General features: G+C 44.8%; 1 long non-coding RNA gene across 1 annotated transcript; it reads right to left on the reverse strand.

Annotated features, from left to right (window-relative positions):
- Window positions 1-14,674: 14,674 nt before the first annotated feature.
- LOC137544042 (uncharacterized) lies at window positions 14,675-17,633 on the reverse strand. The gene is made up of 2 exons (XR_011025702.1): window positions 17,557-17,633; window positions 14,675-14,964 (listed from the first exon to the last, which is right to left on the reverse strand). It is a non-coding gene; the product is annotated as an uncharacterized lncRNA (long non-coding RNA).
- Between the last annotated feature and the right edge of the window lie 7,000 nt (window positions 17,634-24,633).

Consider the following 24,633-nt stretch of genomic DNA (forward strand, 5'->3'; position numbering starts at 1 on the left):
GACCTCTGCCACCACCAAACTCCTCATCCATGCCCTCATAATTTCCCGGCTTGACTACTGCAATGCCCTTCTGTCTGATCTCCCTATGACCCGAATTTCCCCTCTGCAGTCAATCATGAATGCGGCAGCCAGAATTATCCACTCCTCCCATCGCTCCACCAGGGCAGCTCCCCTCCGTGAATCCCTCCACTGGCTTCCTATCCTGTCCAGAATCACATTCAAGATACTGTCTGACCTACAAATCCGTCCACAAAACCTGTCCAACCTACATTTCCGATCTTACTCAGAGGTACACACCTAGCCGCTCACTCCACTCCTCCAATGAACTTCGCCTGACTGCCCCCCGCATAACCCAGTCCCATGCACGCCTCAAGGACTTCTCAAGAGCTGCTCCAACACTATGGAACTCCCTACCTCCACCCATTAGAACAGCCCCCTCCTTCAACCTCTTCAAGGCCCTCAAAACTCACCTTTTCACTCTGGCCTACCACCCCTCACAAGTGCTCCAAACCCACAGCTGAACTCTGGACCCCCTACCTTTCGTGTCCCTACCTCTCCCTCTAGATTGAAAGCCTTTGGGCAGGGCCCTCCTCCTTTTGTGTCCTACCTGATCATGCACCTCCATTACTGTGCACCCATGCTATGCATTTGAGTGAACCAAACTTGGCTAATCTCCATGCTCCCATCTGGTTTTTCTTGTATTTCTGTATTGTCATATTGCTGTATGTCACCCCTAAATATTGTCTGTAACCTAAACTAATGTCCAGCTCTGCGTAATATGTTGGCGCCTTATAAATGCAATAAATAATAAATACAAATACTGCGCACGTGCGCAGTACAGAAATCCGTTGGGACGGGAGGTGAGGCCAGGGAGCAGGGTGGCCGTGTGCGCGCGGCGGGCAGGGAGTTGCGTGCTCAGGCGGCCGGGTGCGGGCAGGCGGGGGCGCGCACTGACTGGCGGCGGTGGCACGGTTAGATCACTACCTAGAGCCCGTTTCGAAACGGGCTTAGGTAGACTAGTTGTGATTATAAAGTGCCAACATATTACGCAGCGCTGGACATTAGTTAAGGTTACAGACAATATTTAGGGGTGACGTACAGCAATAAGACAATACATGAATACATGCAAACCAGATCACGCAGCACAGTATGAGTAGAAGGTAATGCTTAGTCAGTCACTGGATGGGAGCATGGATAATCCTTGATAATCTCAATCATTGCCTGAATCCCTCTGACCATTTTGTATTTCTGCACATTTTTGCATGGAATGGTTGCAGCAGTGTAATATAATCCAGCTGTGCTGTTTGTATTACTGCAGAGCATCTGATGTGATTGCTAACCAATTATCTCCAACAGAGAGGTCATTCAGGAAGCTGCAGTGGTGGAGTTATACTGGAGAATTACAGATATCTAAGTGACAGAATATGCTGTGAGAACTAAATGATGCATGAGTATGATGTATGACCTGTCACATGGGACAAAGGTGCACTGCAAGACGTGACAACAGCTACTCCACGCTTCTTACTGCTGTCTTCCATATTTATTAAAGGGGAACTTCAGCCTAAACAAACATACTGTTATTAAGTTACATTAGTTATGTTAATTAGAATAGATAGGTAATATAATCTTTTACCCACCCTGTTTTAAAAGAACAGGCAAATGTTTGTGATTAATGGGGGCTGCCATCTTTGTCTGACTCATGGGGGCAGCCATCTTTTTAGTTGAAAGGAGGTGAGAGGGAGCATGAGACACAGTTTCAACTGTCCTGTGTCCTGATTACCCCTCCCAGCTGCACACGCTAGGCTTCAAATGTCAAATTCAAAATGTAAATAAAAAAAAAAATTGCACCAAAACAGCAGAACGAGAACAACATCAGAAATCCCATCATGCTTTGCACAGCATAAGGGGAAAACTGCCCGGGCAGTGTTCTTCTGTGCAGCTAAAAATGAGGCTTGTATAAGAGAAACAAAGTTCTGATGCTGTGAAACTGTGAAAGAAACACCAGGCCTTTTCAGTGCTGCTGAGTCAATTTTTAGTCTTGAGGTTCACTTTAAAGAGAACCTGTACTGAGTACAAATATTTAAAATAAACACACGAGGTAACTTCAAATGAACATTACATAGTTACCTTGCCATCAGTTCCTCTCAGAAGCTCACCATTTTCTTCTCACAATAATCCCTTCCAGTTCTGACAATATTTTGTCAGATCTGAAATATATCAGTTGCTGTCAGTTATATATCAGTTGATGTCAGTTATAGCTGAGTGGACAACTGAAGTGCCCGGTAATGTCCATGTTTCCCTATGGCTCAAGTGGGCGATGTTACAGTTTAACTGTGTGCTGACCAGAAAGCTGTTATGGGTAATGGCCATTTTCAAAATGGAGGATGGAAAATTCCCTTGATCACAGTGAACAAACAGGACGCGGGACAGGAGAAAGACACTGAGGAGTAGACTACATGGAAGGTAAGTATGACATGTGTATGCTTATTTTGACTTTTAATGTTCAGTTCAGGTTTTCTTTAAGGCTGGAGAACAGAAGTGATCCTGAAAACCCTGACTGGATCAAAAAACAAACAAACAAAAAAAGTCTATTAGCTAATAGACTTTTTTTGTTTGTTTGTTTTTTTAATCCAGTCAGGGTGTTAAAACATTGCAGTAGTAGCCTAGGTCATATTAGAACAGAGTGAGAGTTGGTGAAAAATGTATTTAAAAACAAAATACAACTTTGTACTGCTGTTGTCACCTGCACATATTCACAACAAGAACATAACCTTACATATAGGACTGCCTTCATTCATTTTACTTTCAATGTTGTTTATTGGATCTTCAAAGCATGAAAAACAAAATTAACACAACCTCAAATTTCCCCGCACAGGAGGGTATGGCTGATTGCAGAATTAGGAATGTGAGAGTCTTGCATAAACATAAGGCCTGGAGTCTGGGACCTGCAAGGTTTGTTTTTCGGTTTTTTTTTGTGTTTTCAAGAATGCCTCGCTGATGTAAGTCTATGGTAACGAGCCCACTAGAGCGACTGCATTTTGGGCTAATCACAACCGCTGGACATGCAGCATTTTGGGAGCAATTGGGCTTCTATACAAAGTATAAATCACTGGAAAGCTCACGTCAAATCACAAAACACTTGCACAAACGCTAGCGATTGCGATTTGTAGTTGGTCCCTGGCCTAACATAAGTGCTCATTTATCGGCTTGAAGACAGGCTGCTGCCCGAAACAGCATTAGGCCAGTGTCTGTCGCCCTGTTTTGAGACACATTTTTTCTGGGAAGTGTAGATTTTGGACTCTATTCCCTCACAGACTTTTTATACAAGTCGGCCAGCAGGCATTTGATGAAGTTTGGGTGTCTTTGGCGCCTATTTACTGCAAGCTGCTGGTCCTTGTTGTACATGAAGTGCATTTATGGAAACTTTTTTGTATTAAAAGAGCTTAAAGTTTTGCAACATATTACTGAGTGTGCTGATCCTTCTGCTATACATCCAGTACAATCAATCTGCGCTGTTCACTGCCTCTCCCCACCCCTCTCAATGAAAGAAGGCGGGGAGAGGCGGCGATCAGCGCAGATTGATGGGAGTAGAGGCAGAGCTACTGCCCAAAGCTCTGCCTCTATACGGATGCGATCCCCAAATCTTCCCCCGGGGATTTCGGGGGGATTAAGTGAGAATTCAGCCGGGTATGACATTAATTCTAAAGAGGGCTGTAAACTAAAAACAAGTTTTTTTTAGGACGCTTCAGACTCTCTTTAAAAGGAAATAAATATGGCAGCCTCCATATCCCTCTCACTTCAGTTGTCCTATAAATACTTTTCCCACTCCGAGTTGTCACAACTTGGGAGGGACATGTAATTCGAGCACCAGCTAATAAAGGACAAGTATCAAAGTTAAGTAATTTTCTAAATGCCTCATATATTTCCAGTAATTACTAGCAAATAGCGGTACAATGGCTTTTTATTTCATCTTTTCATGTTTTATGTGAAGAAAATATGACATTTACAGAGAACAGGTTTTTACTGTGGTCATTACTATGGATGACTGTGTCCAGCACATACAGCATACAGAAACAATCTTCACTGGCTGTAATACTGTGAGTAAAATTTGTTCAGAATGATAGAAAACAGAAATATATCTTCAAATGTGTGTAAATAACTCATCAGCTGCAGCTTAGTGTGTTCCTGTCTTTGTCTCTCTCTCTCTCTCTCTCTCTGCTACATGTAGTGCAGTGGTTCCCAAACTTTTTCGGTTGAAGGCACCCTTGATGGCTCTGAAATTTTTTTCAAGGCACCCCTCGGCAAAAATAACTACTGAAATGCTGTTACGACCCTTATTCAGCAGCACCCGCCAAAGGATGGGGATGAACGCCGAGGCACCCCTGACAGGTGCTCAAGGCGCACCAGGGTGCCGCGGCACCCAGTTTGAGAACCCCTGATGTAGTGTAAACAGAGTTTACAGCCAGGGTTAGCTCATTCTGAATGGGGGGAGTGTGTGAACCTTGTTAAGGCGCGTACACACGCCATAGTGCAGCTAATGACGGGTCCGTCAGACCCTCCTGCTGGGCGGTCATTCTGCCCAGCAGGACGTGTGTACAGGCTGTCGGCAGACTGATAAAGACTGTTTCTGACCGATCTGCCGACAGCGTGTACACACGTCCCACTGTCGGCAGAATGACCGCCCAGCGGGAGGGTCTGACGGACCCGTTGTTAGCTGCAGTATGGCATGTGTACACGGCTTTACATTGTGGGAAATAACTTTTTTCCAACTGCCAACCAAACAGCAAGCAGTATCTCCCTCTGTGCATAGAGCTGGCAGAACTAAAGAGGTCACCACCATTGATACATTTCAGAATGTAAATCAGGATGAGGAAAGAGGATGAGGAAAGATTTTACAATGAACGAGTATTGTAAGATAAGCAAGTATTTTCATTATGTTATTTTCACTACAGTTCCTCTTTAACTGCTTGAGGACCACCGGCTTACATCCCCCAGTGACCAGGCCATTTTTTACAATTCAGCACACTGCAGCTATAACAGGTTGCTGCACGGCCATACAACTTAGCACACAAATGAATCTTGCCCCCTTTTCATGCTACTAACAGAGCTTTCTGTTGGTGGCATCTGATTGCTGCTGTGATGTTTGCTTGTTTTGGTTATTAATTTAAATGTTCTTTTTTTATAAAAATGTCTTTTTTTTTTTCTTCCCCCTCTCCCTATCCCGCCCTCCCTCCCGAGAGCCAGTCAGTGTGATCGGCTCTCATAAGGATCGGCCTATGAGATCAGTTTTTCAGCCACTCGAGGGGACAGCTCAGTGACAGAGCTGTCCCCTGTACAGGGCTGCAGGAGATTGCAGCGCTGTACATACAAATAACAGCTCTTTTTTTCTCTTTTACAGCCTGTCAGCCACTATCGTGGCTTCAGGCTGAACACGGAGCTCCACGTCTCAGCAGGGAAGATCACACATGCGCACGAGTGTTCCCTACTAATCTCCGCCAGTAGGGCTTGACGCCAATCGGCGTTAGGCAGTCCTGGGGCTGTCACCATCCCGCCACCGATCGGGAGGGGAGGTTAAAGCATAGACCCTGAACAGGCTTCCTAAAGCCCCCCGTAGCCCGCAAGGTTTCCCGGCATCCCCTGGGTCCCTTCCGCGGTCCCCCTGGCTACTCCGCTAATCCGGCATCATCACACTGGTTGCCGTAAGCGTCCTGTGCATGCGCGATTCAGTCTTTAGAGAACCGCTTAAGTGCAGGATGCTTACGGCGACCAGCGTGATGACGCACTGGGTGCGCGTATGGGCCATGCATGCGCAACTTCAGCCGAAGTCACTGGATTACCAGAGCCACCAGCAGGACCGTGGAAGGGACCCAGAGGATGCTGAGAAACCTAGCGGGCTACTGGGGGGCTGAGGGGAAGCTGCAGGCAAGTCCAGATTTTAATTTTATGCCTCTGTTCAAGGTCCTTTTAAGCCATTGCAAATAATCATTTTGGCTCCCAAAACTCTGTTTTGCATGGGGCTTTACTATCATACAGTATAACCATTTGTAGTGTGCAAATAAAAGGCTGACCAGCACTGTCACCTTAGCACCTGCTTGTAGATTGTAGCCTTTGAAGCCAGTTATTGGTCAGAGTTACACACAAGCTGAATAGCAAGAAAAGCAAGCGGTTTGTTTGCAGACTAGACTGTAAGTGAAGCAATTACTAGAAGGTGGAACTGAAAGTAGGGTATAGGTCATATACTGTACATAATTGATTTTCACATGTTTTTCTACTGATGCCCTCTGACACACTGACATTGGCATTATTAATGTGTAACAAGTATTAGTTACATGGTAGAAATAATATTGTGTAAGAAGGTTGTAAAGTGAATTCATTGATATTCTTCCAGTTGGGAAACAATGTATGTGTCATGTTTAAACCCCTAGGAAATTACAGTGCAGACTTTTGTAGATGCCTGCATGTGTTCTGAGTTTCCTTTCAATCTCGCCCAGGTACCCAGGGGCATGCATCAAGATAGGGAGGCCAAGGGCGCCCAAAGAAGCCAATAGTAGTATATTGGTAATTTTATAGCTATTCTACTGTTACAGTTTAAGTGACAATAGTATAATAACTGTAATACTTCACATATCACTAGTTTACTAAAGCTAAACACACCCTATTCACACACTGAACTCTCCCCTCAGGCAAACCTTATCCACCTACCCCCCACTCCTATCCTTAACATCCTACCCCACTATGGCTAACCTTAACCACCCCTCACCCCACGGCTAACCTTAATTCCCCCCTCCCCCCGCATGCTTCTACGGCTAACCTTAACTGCCACCGCAACTAAAAGAAAACCTGATAATTTTCAGGTGTCACCATAGGTGCCCCTTTCATATACTGGCATTCAGGGGAAATTTGGGCATTCCCAATGTAAAATAAGGCAAACGCCCATATTTCCCCTCGATGCCAATATTTGAATGGGTACCTATGATGTCGCCCATTCTTCTACCAGTAGAAGGCACCCAACTTCCCTGTTTTCATCCACGGTTCTCTGCAATGTTTAGGATGGACTAAGTGATGGAGAAATATTATGCAGGAGAACAGAGGCGCCAAAAGGATAAAAGGAAGCTAAATGAGCTTAAAAGCCAAATTCTTGGTAAATAGAGGAGGTAGTGGTGGACTTACCTCCTCCAAGTAGACACACAACGACTGTAGTAAAGACAGTCAATATATTTTATTTATGAACTCCAAATATGCAACGCGTTTTGCAGGTTTGATCCCGCTTCATCAGGCAATAACAACGGAGCAATAGCATGTGTGGTCAGTAGAAAAGCCAGGCACCTCTGTGATGTGATGGAGAAATATGTTCTTCTTGATCAACCATACCTTTCCTGATTCAGTCCCATGAATGAATTTAAGATGTGTCAAAAATGAGTGAGGACCTCAGCCCTTGAGGACTGGAGTTAGACATCCCTGACCTAACTAGGAATGAGTGTTCTGAAGCAGAACGCTGTTGCAAATGAATCGTATCAGAACTCGGCAGGGGTGTTAACTCACCCTTGACGCCGCCTCCATGCGCAGCCCTCCATTGTGCATTCTGGCTCTCAATACTTCCTCCTTCACAACCGGAAGTAGCTGTAGAGCTGGAATGTAGCATGGAGGGCAGCGCATGGAGTTGGCATCAAGGGGGAGTTGGCATGTCTGCCATGGTCAATTGTGTTTAAAATTAGAGTTCTGCTTCAGAACACTCATCCCTAGACTTAACCTATCCTGAGGCATTAGCGAGCTAAATTTTAGCCAGATCCGACAGTTGGGCCATACACATTGCAATCAGTTAATTTCAGAATTTGATCAGAATGATTAAAGTTGAATTAGGACTAATTGCATACAGTGGCGTAACAATAGGGATGCAGAAGTTGCGACCACACCAGGGCCACTGTACCCGAGGGGCCTAAATGTGTCTCTTCTCCCCATGTGCTTTGAATAGTGGCAATAATTATCAAACCATTCCTTTTCCTCTGCTCGCCCTTCTCTCACACAGTGGTTGTCCTTGGAAAAGGTGGTTTTGGTGCTCTGTATCATATGACTATTATATTTATAGTCTAGTTTTTTATAGTTTTATTTAGCATAGCTTTTTCAGTAAAAAAACAACAACTTTTAAGTGCATTTTAGTCCCTTACAAAATCATAGTGTAACTGTTTAATACTGACCTTTGAGTAGAGTATTTGGAATAAGTATTTGATGTGAAGTCATATATAGTATAGCATTTCCATTATCAGCCATTTCTGACTCTCATTGCTTTGCAGCTATTCCCAGGCAGACCCTATGTGTGAGGTAAATAGACTGTATGCACAGACCGGAGCCTACGTTTTCAAGGCACTCTGTACATTTATCTGTCACAGCCGGTGCGTGACAAAGTGTGAGGGCATCAGTCTGGCTGCAGTGTGACAACAGGCCATTGTCTGACCATTCTGTAGACTCCTATAGAAACCCAAGGGGATAAATCCCCTACTGATCATATGCACTGTCAACTAGTTCCTATGAGTTGTCCAAATGTATGTAGACGCCAGTAAGCGCCAGACATATGGAGTATCATGCTGCTGTCATTTAACTACATTATCCTGAATAGAATCTCTAAGCCTGGCCAGAAGGTAATTCTGGGTAAATGTCATTTTTTCCACGAAAGCTCTTTGCATGAATATCCCACTTTAAACGGAATCTGAAGTTAAAATAAACTTATGATATAATGAATTGTATGTGTAATACAGCTAAGAAATAGAACATTAGCATTAAAAAACAGAGACTCCTATTCTTTCCAGTACAGGAAGAGTTAAAAATCTTCAGTCATTATCTACGTCTGAGCTCTCAGACCCAACTTGGGTCGGAGACATGTCCTATTTCCTGAGGCACTTATAGGACAACTGTAGGGAGGCTGCCATGTTTTTTTTTCCTTTTGTGCAATACCAGTTGCCTGGCTGTCCTGCTGATCCTCTGTATCTAATACATTTAGCCATAGTCCCTGAACAAGCATGCAGTTCAGGAGTTTCCGACATTAACCACTTCGGTACCAGCAGCCTCTGCCCCCTTAAGGACCAGAGGCTGCTGGTACACTAAAACGCCGCATACCGACGAATCGCCGCAATAAGCCGTTGTTCCCACTTGTCACGCTGCTCTGTCCCCGTCGCAGGCTGCTCTCTCTGCCGTCTCTATGACGGCAGAGCGCTGTGCGCCGGTCAGGGGCCGCTTTCATTGGCTCCTGACCCTGTCACTCAATGTAAGCCAATGGGATTGGCTTATAGTAATGAAAGGGCCAGGAGCCAATGAAAACTGCTCCTGCCCGGCTCACAGTGCTCTGCCGTCATAGAGGCAACAGGGCAGCACATTGCGGCGGGTAGAAAGCGGCGGTGAATGGGACGTAGAGCTTACGTCCGGTCAGAACCGCAGCGCCACCCGCCCGATGTAGATTTGTACTGCGTCGGTCCGAAATTGGTTAATGTTGGAACTGACAAGATTAGCTGCATGCTTGTTTCTGGTGTTATTCACACACTACTGCATTCAAATAGATCAGCAGGGCTGCCAGGCAACTCCTTTACACAACAAAGAAACAGAGAGAGACAGCCTCAGATAAGGTTTTACTGCAGGGGAATTCAAAGGGTCATTAGCTCTGCTCTGTTTCATAGGCCTCGATTCATAAAGCATTCCCGCATTCGGAAATGCTGAAAACTGCTCACTTTACCGACCACACAGCAAAATCTGTATTCATAAAGGCTTTTTCCGCATGAAAAGCCGACATTCGTGAGCAGAGTGATCAATCACCGCCTTGCGCGGTGATTATCATAGCAAAAGTAACAAGTAGTCAATTCATAAAGATTAGAGGTAGCGGTATGCGGACGGGTATTACCGCTACCTCTGATGTGGCGAGAAGCGTGCGGAATACATTGCAGTGAATGGGACAGACCTCCCAAGCAGCTGCAGAGAGAACACCGCACGGAGGGACTCCGCCTGCTTCCCCTGTTTCCGCATGTCTCCCGACAGCCTAACGCCTGCCTACAGCGGAATATCTCCGCACGCCTGTCACATCTAGCAAAATTTTTATGAATTACCACCCTGAAGGCGGAAATACCGACAGCGGTGTTTCCCCGCTCGACGTTACCTTCCCCACAGCACTTTTATGAATCGAGGCCATAGTCTACAATATAGTGTGTGGTTTGTAATTGCAAAAATGACAGTATGATGCAAAAACTATATAGCTGAAAATAAAAATATGACTCTTTTCTATGCTACTATGTTCTATTAATTATCCGTACTACACATACAATTCAATAGATCATACGTTTTTTTTCGCTTCAGTGTCACTTTAAGGCCAGCAAAGACATACATTCTTAGCCACATTATAAGTCATTTTTAATAGACTATTTTGAGTATTCTATCTAATCTAAGAAGATAAGCATACCAATGTCTTCAAAAAATGATGTGTATACTTAATAAGTACATAATGACTATGCACAGAGGTATCAGTTTTAGGCATAGACAAACCAGGCAGTTGGCTAGGGTGACACCAGGAGCAGGCACACTGGCGCCTATTAAATCAACTTTTCACCTGTGTTTTCTGGCAAGCAATGTTTTCACACCTTATTGGTAAAATACTTTTAAGCCCCCAGCAAGTAAGAACATACTAAAAATAAGTTTTATATAACAATTTAGTCATTTTTCATTGCTGTGTCTGAAAAGTTATTTTATAGATAAGCTAAAATAATTTCCTGGGAGAAAACTCATGACTCAGAAACATAATTGAATCAGGGCCATTGTGCTTTATATATAATTGTATACACAACTGCTAGTTCCTTTAAGAGACGGATGAATTTATGCAATTAATGTGCTAAATCAGTTTTTTAGGTTCGGCCTGTATTGATTCTTGTAACTATGGATTTTCAGGGCAATATTCCGACCTGTAAAGACAGTATAATGTTTTTATAAAGTGGCTACACGCCCCTCACAACAATCATAAGAAGAGCTTGTTATGTAGTTTCCCTGAGTTTGGGCTGATGAGGTGTATTTGGCCTAGTAAGAATTTGTAAATCCTTTATAGATGTATTTAGATATACAAAGTTATTTTCTGTATATAACCTATCAATGTATTAGTAACTGGAAAACAAATAAATGTAGGCTACAATCTTCCTATTCACAAGATATGGGATACAAAATGTGCCTTGCCTGGGGCACCAAAATGGCCAGATACAGTCCTGTGGTAACTACTGTATATACTTGAATACAAGTCGACCTTGTGTATAAGTCGACTGCAATATTCAACCCTCTTAAGCTGGATTTTTTATTGACTCAAGTATAAGTCTACCCAGCAAAGTTAACCACCCTGGCGTTCTATTAAGATCGCCAGGGCGGCTGCGGGAGGGTTTTTTTAAAATTACAAAAAAACTATTTCATGCAGCCAACTGAAAGTTGGCTGCATGAAAGCCCACTAGATGGCGCTCCGGAGGCGTTCTTCTGATCGCCTCCGGCGGCCAAAAGTAACACGGAAGGCCGCAATGAGCGGCCTTCCGTGTTTTGCTTACTTCGTCGCCATGGCGACGAGCGGAGTGACGTCATGGACGTCAGCCGACGTCCTGACGTCAGCCGCCTCCGATCCAGCCCTTAGCGCTGGCCGGAACTATTTGTTCCGGCTGCACAGGGCTCAGGCGGCTGGGGGGACCCTCTTTCGCCGCTACTCGCGGCGGATCGCCGCAGGGCGGCGGCGATCAGGCAGCACACGCGGCTGGCAAAGTGCCGGCTGCGTGTGCTGCACTTTATTTGATCAAAATCGGCCCAGCAGGGCCTGAGCGGCACCCTCTGGCGGTAATGGACGAGCTGAGCTCGTCCATACCGCTAAGGTGGTTATCGGCTGCACTTGGGACTCAGAAGGGGTAATGACTGCACTGTATACAGTATTGCAGCCATGAACCCCTCCTGCCCCTTAAGTGCAGCCAATAACTGCTTCAGGCTCCAAAGTGCTGCAATTATTCTCTCCACCTCCTGAAGCCCAGTATTTCCCCCCCTGCCCCTTTCCTTGTTAATTGTTGTGGCCAGGACTTTCAGACCTGTGTATTCTTGGCATTTCCTTTCCTCAAAGTATCACTTACCACATTGTAAAATGCTGCAAATGGGAATGTCACACAATACAAGTGTGCTCAGTATTGCCCGTGACTCGAGTATAAGTCGACCCCTATACTTTGATGAAGTGAATCAGACCTAAATGTCTAGACTTATACTCGGGTATATACATTAATATTCTCTATTAATATTCTCTGACTCCAGTATGAAAACAATACTTTGGTAATATAGCATGTCACACATAATGAGTCAGATTTGTGTTTTTTGTGTTGTAGTGTACTATATCTTTGCCTTTGGTGACATATTACGTAAGACCTGCATATAAACCAATTGTTATCACACGAGCATGTGGATAACATGCTGAAATCATCGTGCCTGTGATGATGACATGACTACTTTGCACGCTGTGTGGCAACAATTTCCTGCAACAAGATTGTGGTATTAACATGATAATAGAAGAAGAGTTAAGTGGTTCTTGTCTGTAAATCTAGCATATAATTATGCAATTTCAGCAGGAGCATAACTAGAAATCACTGGGCCCCCCTGCAGAACTTTGGATGGGGCCCCCTCGCTTTCTGCACAGGTAAACTGAGAACCAATGTATTCAATTGGCTAGTGCACACTTGAATGTGTTTTCCCCATGTAGATAAAAACAGACAGCAGTGAAACACTGCAAGCATTTTCTCTATCAATCACATTAGCTTCTTTGATAAAACATGCATTTTTTTACACATACAGAAACACATGGAGCTTGACTCACTAAGACAAATAGCATGCCTTATCAAAGTTAACACGCCTTATCAAAGTTAACACGCCTTATCAGAGTAGCATAGCAAGTGCTAAAAACCTGCAAGGGCTCAGGGCAGGATGAGTGGAGCTCTCGTCATTGCCAATTAGCAGGCATACGTTTGCTATACTACTCTGATAAGGCGTGTTAACTTTGATAAGGCGTGCTATTTGTCTTGGTGAATCAAGCCCATGGTGTGCAGAAAACACACACAGAAAGCCGACAGACAAGTGTGCTCCCAGCCTCAGCTTATTACACTCACTCTGTCCATCTCTGATGGAGCAGAACTGGCTCTGCAGACTTCTCCAGCATCACTACAGTAAACAGCACTTGGGGAGGGGTAGAGGGGTTGGGGGTAGGGCATTCTACACAAGAGCCTGCTGGAATCTGAATCGTGACTTTTACAAATCTTTGTCTGCAAAATTTTGTATGATTTCTTATCAGTGGCTGAGCACATGCAGTCATTAGAAAAATTGTGCAGAGAGCAGAAAGTTTTTTCTCTCCATGCCCTTAGTTGTCAGTCTCCCAAGACCGGGAAAAGAAACTTCTCCCCCCCCCCCCCCCCCCCCGACAAGCCCCTCTGCTGCTTCTGGGCCTTCTTGCGGCTGCATTCCTTGCAGGGTCCAGTGTCGGAACTGGGAGGTGGTAAAGCTGAGAAAATCCACTTGCTGGCCAAACAGCAGTAATCAGGTGTTGCTGCTCATAGTGAAGACTTGATACAGGTTTCTATTGGGAGTGATAACACAGGGTTACTGCTGCTTGGCCAGCAGGTGGATTTCCTCAGGTTTCCCACCTCCCAGTCCGACACTGGCAGGGTCTATTGTTACGCCCCTGAATTTCAGGAAAAAATGTAGGATATTTAAAAACTTTGAACTAATGTTGCTCAGAAAGTCCATAGGTTTTGGTGATTTTCAGCCAAATTAACCCCAATGTAAAACAATCGGGGGCGGGGCAAGAGTATTGGCAGATCGATGGCTTATACTGTAGCTTTACACTGCATCGAAGAGTGCAAATCTGCAGTTCGATCGATTTTCAATAGATTCCCTGCTGGAATCTCTTGGAAATTGATGTGCAGTGTATGGTAGGAATCTATTTCTTCTCAATCGATTCTTTTCAGAAAGGAATTGATTGTTTTGGGTGGAGGCTGGATCCATACTTGTCTATCAGTTTTCTGTGTCAGAACAGACAATGCACAGAAAAACTGACAAAAACTGAATTGCACAGAAAGAGCTGACGAGTGAAGACAGGCCCTAAGCTGGCCATATACTATGCAATTTTTATAGGGTTCCCAGTAGATATGAAAAAAAAGCCCATTCTTTGAACATCAATGCCGGCAGAAGTGGCTGGGGGGCCCCAGACTGGAGTGGTATGAGCATAATAAATGCCTAGCTTTGTACTGCATTTGGGCAGTTCACAACTAAAGACAGCCACATTTTAGACAAGATTTCTTTGTAGCCTGATTAGCCCTGTAAAGGAGGGAGTGGACAAATATTGTACAGTCTGCAAGTACAAAGTTAGTATAGAAATAATCCAAAGACTCAAGGCTGTATGTAAAGAAAAATATGTGGCTCTACAAAGCACTGATACAAAGGGGTGATCTTTTATCCACGTGAGATCTCCTAGACCTAGACTATAGCTGCTATGTCTTTCATGTGACTAATTCTATTATAATTTGCGCTGAGTAAATACAGCTGGAAAACATATTTTCTTTGTGCATCAAAGAAACAAATTGTCAATGTTCTGAATATTATTCTTTTCCACACCCAATATGCAGTCAGAGAATGGCACAAATACTGGTTTTTTTCCACAAAGTTTGCTGTCTCGGTTTTTATTATAGCAATTTGCATATACAGTACTCCAGAATGTTATAAAGAATAATCAGATGAATTAAAAAGTCCATCTTTGCCATGAGCATTAATTTAATACCCCCTAAAAATACATTTCCTTTGCATTTCAGCCCTGCCACAAAAGGAACTTCTGAGACCATTTGAGTAATCTTCTCGTTAACACAAATGAGAGTGTCTAGGAGGATGATTGAGGAGGGTGATGCTTGAAATGATTGTTCTTCCTCTTTTAACCATGGTTACCTGCAAGGAAATACGTGCTGTCATCATTGCGTTGCATAATAAGGGCTTCTCAGGCCAGAATATTGCTGATACTAAGATTGCAACTAAATTAACCATTTAACAGATTATCAAGAACTTCAAGGAGAGAGGTTCAGTTGTGAAGAAGGCTTCATGGCTCCCAGTCCCAAGTCCAGCAAGTGCCAGGACTGTCTGAAGAAGATTCAGCTGTGGGATTGCCACCAGTGCAGAGGTGCTCAGGAAGGGCAGCAGGCAGGTGTGAGTGTGTCTGCATGCACAATAAGGCAAAGACTTTTGGAGAATGGCCTTGTATCAACAATGGCAGAAAAAAAGACACTTTTCTCCAATAAAAAAATCAGGGACAGGCTAATGTTCTGCAAAAAAGTACATGGATTGGATAACTTAGGTAAAGTCATTTTCTTTGATGAAGCTACATTCCGAATACTTGGGGCATCTGGCAGAATAATTGTCCTGAGATGAAAAAGTGAGCGCTACCATCATACCTGTCTTATGCCAACAATAAAAGCATCCTGAGACCATTCATGTGTGGAGCTGCTTCTCATCCAGGGGAGAGGGCTCATTCACAACACACAACAAAGAATGGTACCAAAACATCCTCCAAAAGCAACTTCTTCCAACCATCTAAGAACAGTTTGGTGAAGGAAAATGTATCTTCCCGCATAATGAAGCACAGTGCCATAAGGCCAAAGTGATAACTTAGTGGCTTGGTAAACAAAACACTGTAATTTTGGGTCCATGGCCAGGAAACTCCCCAGACTTGTGGGCAATCCTCAAGAGTCGGATGGACAAACACAAACCACAAATTCTGAAAAGTTCCAAGCAGTAATTATGAAAAAATGGTCTGACATCGATTTGGCCCAGAAGTTAGTTGATTGACAGCAGAGGTTTTGAAAAAGAAGGAACACTGTAAATATTGACTCTGCATAAAATTGATGTAATTGTCAATAAAAGCATTTGAAACCTATGAAATGCTTGTAATTATATTTTAATACACCACAGAAACAGCTGAGAAAAGATTTAAAAGCACTGAAGCAAACTTTGTGAAAAACAGTATTTGTGCCATTCTAAAAACTTTTTGCTAGGACTGTAAGTACCGTCAATGTCCGGAATGGATAAGCCAGTTGAGTGCAGTGGTAGATGGGTTGTGCATGTATATGCACGTAATGAGCGCATATGGTTATACACCAGAGGCGTGCTACTAGCACATGGAGATGAAGATAGCAAGAGTGTCCTTGTTCATACTAATGGACTACCTTAAAGGGGCCTGAAGAATTACTGGATTCAATTCCTATATAGGTGCACCTATAGGACGTTACAGGCTAGGTCCAGGTCGTATGATATATGAGATTTTTTAGATGATTTTAATGGTCATTGGTTTGTGTATTTTGATACTGATGGAATTAAAGGTATATGCATGAAATTGCCCTGAGCTCCCTATTGTATTTTGGTATTTTAAAGTATTGATTATAGGTGAGACGGGTAGGAATTAATTCTTAATTGGTTGATATCCTACATATGCTTTGTTGTTAGGACTGTATTATCCCTGTGATCCAGACCTAACTCTATCCCTTGAGCAACAGTTTGGGGCTGAGTACAGTGTACCGATGCCTTGCTAGAGGCATGTCTGTTGCTATAGAAGGATGCGGGACAATGCGCAGCGCCTGATAGAGTGGATTCTGGTGGGAAGGGTTAGAACTAGAGCAATGCAGGCTTGAACTTTAGGTTCCGGGGCGAGGTTACTCCTGTTCATCTTGTCCAAGACCATCTTTAATGGCTGCCTCAGCCAGTTTAATCAAGCATGTGTACCTAGTATTACAGTGGTGATCTTTGGCAAACTGGCAAGCAGGATGCGTGACCCAAACATTGCTGGTGCTTGACCACTGCAGCCTATAGGGGTGAAAATGGCAAATGATATCTGGAGATTTGTAAAGAGTGCTATTTAGGCTGATCACCATGCTATAAACATGACAATCGGCGCCACTGCTAAAGTGGTGATTGCAGAAAAAAGGCAATCATTCATCCCCTGTTAAAAAAAGAAAAAGAAAATAGGTGACTTTTTTTTTAAGGCAGATTGTCACTTTTACAAATCTGACAATCTTAAAGTTCCAGTATTTCTTTAAAAATAATGTTCATTTTCTTTTTGTCTCCCCATCACCTAGAGTCTGAGGTATGTTATGCTTGAACAAACTAGGAGTCTTATCAATTTGTCATAAATTAGCTCGCATCCCTGTTAAACCCTCCTGAAGTTGTAATTAAGACATCTGATGACATTTATTTATTTATCTTTGCAAAAGAATGTTACTCCTCGAATGGCCAGTGTATATAAGCTGTGTGTTTCAACATCTTGTTAATATTCAGAAACTCTGAAGACGGCTTATTAGCCAAAAGCTTACTTTTTATTTATCTCTAAGTTAGCCAATAAATGGTATCATCCTGATTCAAAACTTCCTTCTTTTTTCTAGTGATCAATCTCCTTTTTTGGAAAATAGTTCTTTTATTTTTACTTTTTTTTTCTCTTCTAGTCTAGATGAAATATTTTGAGGTTACTGGAAGAACAACATAATACAGTCCTACCTTTGCTGTGTGTGAATCTGTGCAGACTCTGCTAGCTATTCTATTTAGCTATTCTCTGTAGGTGTGCTGTGAAGGTGATCTGAGCTCAGCCTGTGACCCAGCAGCAGCTGTGGGACTTGCCCTGTGTATGTAGACTCTGACCTTTCCTCTACCTCAGCCTCCCTCCCCCTATCCAGGGAGAAGGAACCTAATCTGCTGACTGAGCAGAGAGCTGGGGAAGGTTTTCTGTGCTAAATGTCAATGCCCTGATAACCTTACCGCTCAACAGACACAAAGGCCCAAATCCCTCCATGCCAGGATTTCTATGCTGCATCCTGCAGCCACTTTACTGCTCAGCAATGCTGCTGTAATGACTGATCTATACATGAGTGTGCATATGCCAGGCTGCCCCCTGACGCTGCACGCAAGGGGTCTCTCCCATCCTGGGCTCTGGCTGCAGCCGCTAGCCAGGTATCAAATGCACATTGCAGGAATAGTGCAGGGGTCAAACTGGTGCCTAAAATAGGACAGACTGCAGAATGTAAGAAGTGACCTTTCATACATAAGGACAGTGCTAATTGTAGTAATGCTTCCTCTTACATAATTACACACTTTTTTTTTTAGCACGGGGCAGCACGGTGGCGTAGTGGTTAGCTCTCTCGCCTTGCAGCGCTGGGTCCCTGGTTCGAATCCCAGCCAGGGCACTATCTGCAAAGAGTTTGTATGTTCTCTCCGTGTCTGCGTGGGTTTCCTCCGGGCACTCCGGTTTCCTCCCACATTCCAAAAACATACAGATAAGTTAATTGGTTCCCTCTAAAAATTGGCCCTAGACTACAGTACTTACACTACATAATATAGACATATGGCAATGGTAGGGATTAGATTGTGAGCTCCTTTGAGGGACAGTTAGTGACAAGATATATATATATATACTATACAGCGCTGCGTAATATATCGGCGCTATATAAATACTAAATAATAATAATAATAATTTAGGTTTTGTTTAAAGCTTAATGTATGTACCAAGGCCGGAGCTACCATAAGGAAAAATGGGCAATTGCCCCAGGGCCCCAGAGCCTGTAGGGGCCCCAATCTTAATTGTTGCTCCCCAGGGACTGTGCAGAGCATTTGGCAGAGTAGCGTCTCATCTGGGCTGGCGGGCAAGTGAGACACTACACTGACATAGACATTGCAGAGGTCCTATAGAGCACAGTTAAGTTGGGAGGTGATTGGGGGAGGGTCAGCAGCCAGCTCAGGGGCCCAGGAGGGAAATTTGGCTGAAACAAAGGGCCCCTAATGACGCTTTTTGGTTGGGGGGTGTCTGTTGGGGGGTCCCCAGGCTAATTTTGCCCTAGGGCCCAATTGTTACTTGAACCGGCCCTGGTATGTACAGTATGTATTTTTAAACCCATCTTTACATGAAGACATTCTGTGCCTGACTTGTCACCCGGCAGACCTTCAGACACAGAATACAATATTACCATTCTTAAGGTGGCCATACCCTTAAGGAGGAACTTTAACCAAGGATTGAACGTCATTCCAATCACTAGCTGACACCCGCCTTTCCCATGGGAAATCTTTACCTTTTCTCGATTAGATCATCAGGGGGGTCTGTATGGCTGATATTGTGGTGAAACCCCTCACATAGTGTGATGTCATGGTCCTGACAGTTCACTGTCTGTGGACCTCATTGCTTGTGGGAAATAAAAGCTTTTTTCCAACTGCCAAGCAAGCAATATCGCCCTCTGTGCATAGAATTTTCAGTAATGAACATTCCGTACAGATCACCTGGCAGAACTAAAGATGCCGTCACCAGTGAGAAATTGCAGAATGTAACCCAGGGAGAGAAAAGATTTTATAATGGGCAAATACTGACTAAATAATCTATAAATGGATATTGTAAACAATAAGCAATTTATTAATTATGTTTTTGTTCACTATAGTTCGCTACACCTCATCATCAGCCAATATATGGGCAGATCGACCATGAAACAGATCTATCTCTGTTCAAATCTGATCGGAGAGGAATCTGTTGCCTGCTAATAGACCACATGCCAATTTCTGATAGAGTTTAGCAATAAATCTATCAGGAATTGTCCTAGCGCCTCCACCTCATGCCTGGCTGCCCCCCCAAGAATAAAAATGTCCCCCCCCCCCCCCACAGTACCCGTGCTCAGTAAAATCTCACATCTCTGCTGGCGTGACTTCTGGACTCCTCCGCCATCACCTCCATGTCCGTCGTTACCTCGAGCCCCTGCACCACATGGCAGCACGTGCACGAGTGACGTCACATATACGCGGCTCCACATGGTACAGGTGCTTGTGGTAAAGATGATGACAGCAGAGGTGGCCTGGAGTCCTGCTAGTGGACAGATGAGATTTTAAAACAATGCACACGGGGACAGTGGGGAACACTTTACACTTGGGGTACACTGGCTGCGGGTCTGTTGGGTAACTCATTGCGATATCGCACGCTGTTACCACCGCTCACCCGATCGAGCACTTGCAATTAAGATTTTCTAGCATGTCTGATCTATCCTTTCGACTGATTACGGGCTGAAATCGATCACAGCATTGACCAGGCAAAGATGTTGCGGCACCAATTTCTCCACAACGACTGATGTATGGCCACCCTTATAGATTGTTATCAGATTCCACCATCAGATAGATCCCTGTCAGATCAAATCTGTGTCGCACACAAAATGTATGTATATAATTATGGCAGCCTCCATATGTCACTCGTTACAGTTGTCCTTTAACCCTTTCTTCTGAATGCATGGTTATATGACAACAGCATTTTGCACCTCAAGTGGATCTGAACTCATCCAGGGAATGTGATATGTTGGTGATCGTGGCTCTCCTATATTTACATTCAGGACTTCTGCACTGAGGCAAAGCATGGAGGACAGTGGCGTATATGATGGGGTGCACACATGGCACCTGCCATGAGCGTCCCGTCACTCTCACCTCCCAGTAGGCAGAATTAAGCCACACGTATTAGTTCCCTAAAGGCGCTCCTCCGTCTTAGGTCTCACCTCCCCATTATGCTGGCTGTCAGCACAGGTACTGTGTCTGAGACCCGCCGACTGTCCCGTCCATGCTGTTTCCTTCCCATAGGTGGCAGCAGTGGTTGGCCAATTGCGCTGCATCTCTCACTCTCATAATAGGTGCACTTCGTCTCAGTCTTCTTCACCTCCATCGGCGCAGCGGGGGCTGATGGGGTGGGGAAAAAAAACAGGAGAGCACATTCACTGCAGTGATGAGGGAGTGGCACACTTCACAGTGTACACTCTGCTAGTAGGCAGAGAGAGACAGCCACAGAACTGGCAGTCACAGAGCTAAGTAAAGCAAAGATAATTTACAGCCAACGAAGAATAATCCCAGAAGGACTGAAACTATGGCGACAATTCACCAAGCATTACTACATTCGGTAATGCTGAAAACAGCTGATTTTACTGAGCACATAGGAAAGTGTCAATTCACCAAAGCTGTAATCGCATAAAATCCTGAAAATACCAAGCAGTGAGGTAAATTACTGACTTGTTCGGTAAATACCTCAACAAATGTCAGTAAATGTCAATTCATCAAGGTTACTGTAACGATCGGTGTCAGCAACCAGAGAGAGAATCTGATCCTTGGCGATCCGCAGTATCCCCAAGAATACAGATATACCCGATTATTGAGGATCTGCGGAATCGTCAATAATCAGATATGTCTAACCTCTAGACACCTGAGTAATATGAGTGTTTGGTGCAACAGTAATACTTTGAGGAGAGCACCCGTATAGAGGGTGCAAGGCAGTAAGAGATACTGGTCAGAGAACAGATTCCTTCCAATGGCCTGATGCTCCCCAAGGGGCGGAGCCAGGCTGAGAGTGGGAAGGACCAGAGAGTGAGTGACACCAATGGTGAAGTGTCACTGACAGGTCTGTGAACTATCTCCAAACAGGGAAGATAGTTCTTGAGGTCGGACAGGCCAGGTCGGCAACAGACAGACAGATCAGGTACAGAGACAGGAGACAGATACGGAATCTTAAGACAAGCAGGGTTCAGCAACAGAGTATCAGATATAGCGAAGTACCAAATCAGAGCTCAAGAGAATGGTCAGGAAAGCAGAAAGTCATAACAGATAATAACAATGCCTAGTCTTAGGTGTGAGCTCCGTGATCATCAACACCCTGGAACTAGTCTGAAGTATAACAGAATGGTAATACAGTTCCCTAGTCTTGGGTGTGAGTTCCTTGATCATCAACACCCTGGAACTAGTCTGAAGTATAACACAGAAAATATCACAGATACTGACAAGGTCTGAGTGCTACCACGTAGTGATTGCAACGCCAGACACCAGAGAAATGACCAGCACCCAGTATATATACACAAGCGCTCTCCGGCGCCTCCCCTAAGTGCTGGACCAATGAAACCTGATAGAATTGTCAGCTGATCGGCTAGATCAGCTGACACCCTTCCGACTGTCATAAAGGCTCTGCCTCTCAGCGCGCGTGCGCGTCCTTCTGAACCTGTGTGGACTATCAGTCCCAGCCACACTAGACATGTGTTGTAATGTATCTGCTGGTTTGAACGCGGGGCCAGCCGCACCGCTGTCAGAGCATGCGGCGGTTTCCCCACGTTCAGCCATACTGCTAGTGGTAGGCCCATGCGTGCAAACCGCCGCGTCGGACACGGAATCCGCCGCCTTGTTCACTGGGCATGCGGCGGTTTCTCCGTGCTCCGTCAGGCTAGTGGATGCAGGCCCATGCGCGCAAGCTGCCATGTTGGACGCGGAATTAGCCACCTTACTCTGAGTACTCGCGGCGGCTTTTCCGCGTTTTCTCACAGTTACAGCATGCGGTTAAACACAGTTCCATTACAGACAGTTCTCCTCTGTCGGTATCAGTGCGGGATTCCAGTGCGGGTCTCACAGAACTCACAGAAGCAGACGATTACGGAACAAAATAGGTTTCCCCTGCCACCCTTCGGTAGTTTAACCTCTTAAGTTCCTGTTTGAAAATGTGGAGGAGCTAGAGGGGGAAATAAGGAGCTAGTGGGGAAATAACCTAAGCAGGGCATGTGTAAAGTCTTTTTAGGAGTTTATCTAAGCTGTGGCAAATAAATAAAATGTTAAGAAAGACTAATTGAGACTAGATTCAGAGCAAGCAGAGGCAGTATAAACAAAACATGTACTTCTAAAGGGATGTCAGGATATCTGTTACTATTGTAATGTTGTCTCTGCTCGGAGAACAGCATGTGACAACACAGACTCTGCTGTTACCGACAACTGGGCTTCAGTAAATTACCGAACTTCTTCCGCACCTGTGAAAATATTGGTGAATTAGCACACAAAAGTCTACAATACCGAATGCGGTATTTTCCCGACTATTTTTTTCTTACTGAACAGCATTTGGTGAATTTACGCCTATGTAGGAAAAAGCAGTGGCCTGCTGCTGTACAATAGAAATTGTAAATATGTGTGTGATGCTTAAAGAGACTCTGAAGCCAATTTAAAAACGTGTTTTTACTTTTTATGTTAAGCATGTTTGCCCCTGTTAAAATGTCGATATCCCGCGGCAGAACAAGGGTTTTGTACCCCCAAATCCCCTGGGGCACATTGCGGGGCTCCTTCTGCATAGAGGCAGAGTTTTTGGCTGCAGCTCTGCCTCTACACGCGTCCATCAGCGTGGATCGCCGCCTCTTCCTACCCCTCTCAGTTTTCCTACACTGAGAGGGGCGGGGGAGAGGCGGTGATCAGCGCTGATTGACGCGCATGGAGGCAGAGCTACAGCCGAAAGCTCTGCCTCCCTGGGCAGCAAAATCCACGACCAAGAAAGTCGTAGATTTTGCACAGGGGATTTGGGGGGTAAAAAACCCTCGTTCTGCCACGGGATAGCGGCGTTTTAACAGGGGCAAACGTGCTTAACATAAATAAAAGGTAAAAAGCCGTTTTTTAAGTGCCTTCAGAGACTCTTTAAAGGAAATTTTAAGTGAAATAATGTAGACAGTTACTTACATTGGGCTTCTTCCAGTCCCCTGAAGTTCTCCTGTCCCTCGCCATCATTCTGTGCTTCTCCATTCCTCTGCTGCCCCCCTTAGAACACCTCCTCCATTGCTACTGTGCATGCACATAACTCTCCCACTGGTAGGAGCGCAATCGAGGAGGCACGGCCTGTTCTGTACATGGCAGTGGCTGGTGACTCGCTGAGGTGGACAGCAGAGGAACAGAGCAGCGTGAAATTAGTGTGAAAGACCATGAGGACCTCAGGGGGCTGGAAGAGGCCCCAGATAAGTAACATTTCCCCTAACATTCCCTGTTCACACACTCCGCAATGGCAATTAGTCTCCATGAGACTGACACACTACCCACGGTGCAACGGGATACTGCGGAAGTAGTCCAGACAACGCAGAGGCAACACAGACTCTGCAGTGCGTTGCTAAATGAAAACTGCATTGGAGTCTATGTCACCCTAACAATATATTTAGATTGTTGCGGTGGTGGTGCAGTGCTCATGCGGGGATCGGCTAGAAAACAGTGAGGTACGTCTTGTCCCGCAGGGAGCATGTCACTGTTTAGGGGGCGGAACTATGTATATTATCCTGTCAGCGCATTCTGCCACTTGGTAATGTGCAACAGTGCAAGGCTCTCATGCTGCAGGACAATCACACATACACATATGTGAAGCTTGTCTAAAGGATACCCGAGTAAAGAGTGTTCTTTTACTTACATGGGGCTTCTTCCAGCCCCCGTAGTCTTTTAGCTCCCTCACTATCCTCCTGGTCCTCATCCTTGATCCGCTGTGTGGCACAGTTTAGCTAAGTCGAGCACTACTGCGCACGTCCTCCACCATCGTAGACTTAAAGTTGATTCACTTGTGTATTTTAGCTAATATTATTATAGAAGTAAGCCGTGTGTGTGTGTGTGTGTGTGTGTGTGTTGGGAGGAAGGAGGGGGGGTATGAGGGGCAGGGCCATTTCTTGGGCAGTGCAGGCAGGGCTACCTCCCTGGGCACAGGTCAGCAAGTATAAGAAGGGGGGCGCAGGCAGGATGACATAACCGCTAGGGAGCTGGTGACGCATGGCGCAGCCGAATGGAAGAAGATTACCAGCG

This window comes from Hyperolius riggenbachi, chromosome 2 (assembly GCF_040937935.1).
Source record: "Hyperolius riggenbachi isolate aHypRig1 chromosome 2, aHypRig1.pri, whole genome shotgun sequence".
Classification (NCBI taxonomy): Eukaryota; Metazoa; Chordata; class Amphibia; order Anura; family Hyperoliidae; genus Hyperolius; species Hyperolius riggenbachi.